Raw genomic sequence first — 475 nt, forward strand, 5'->3', positions numbered from 1 at the left:
TCATATTCAATTCAGCAGCCACTTTAGGAGCAGGAATTGTGGTTAGTTGTATTAGACGCCGTTTCTTGTTTGTACCACAAGGTGGCAGTACGTAGCTGTGTATGCACTGCTTCAAAGCAGGAAAGCGTGTTTTCAAAGCCACGTCAATGCCAGTCTGCTTTATGCTTGAGTTGTAAACAAAGAATATGTGATAAAAATGCTTTTACATTTTACATTGAGGCTACTTAAGAAATAATGATCTGCTTTGATTAATAATTGGTTTTCGCTGTCTTTGGATGTTTTCCATGAACATTTTCTTGCGAGCCTGTTCATATTTGTCAAATGTGATGTAATTATGGACTAATGTGCAGTTGAAACGTGTCGTTAAAGATTCTGATGAAGAAAATCTAACAAAGTGAAATCAACACCACCATGTTGACATGTTGGTGGATGAAGTTAATCTCAGTCCTACAGAACTGTGTTGTGGCCTTCCATG

This window comes from Conger conger, chromosome 19 (assembly GCF_963514075.1).
Source record: "Conger conger chromosome 19, fConCon1.1, whole genome shotgun sequence".
Classification (NCBI taxonomy): domain Eukaryota; kingdom Metazoa; phylum Chordata; class Actinopteri; order Anguilliformes; family Congridae; genus Conger; species Conger conger.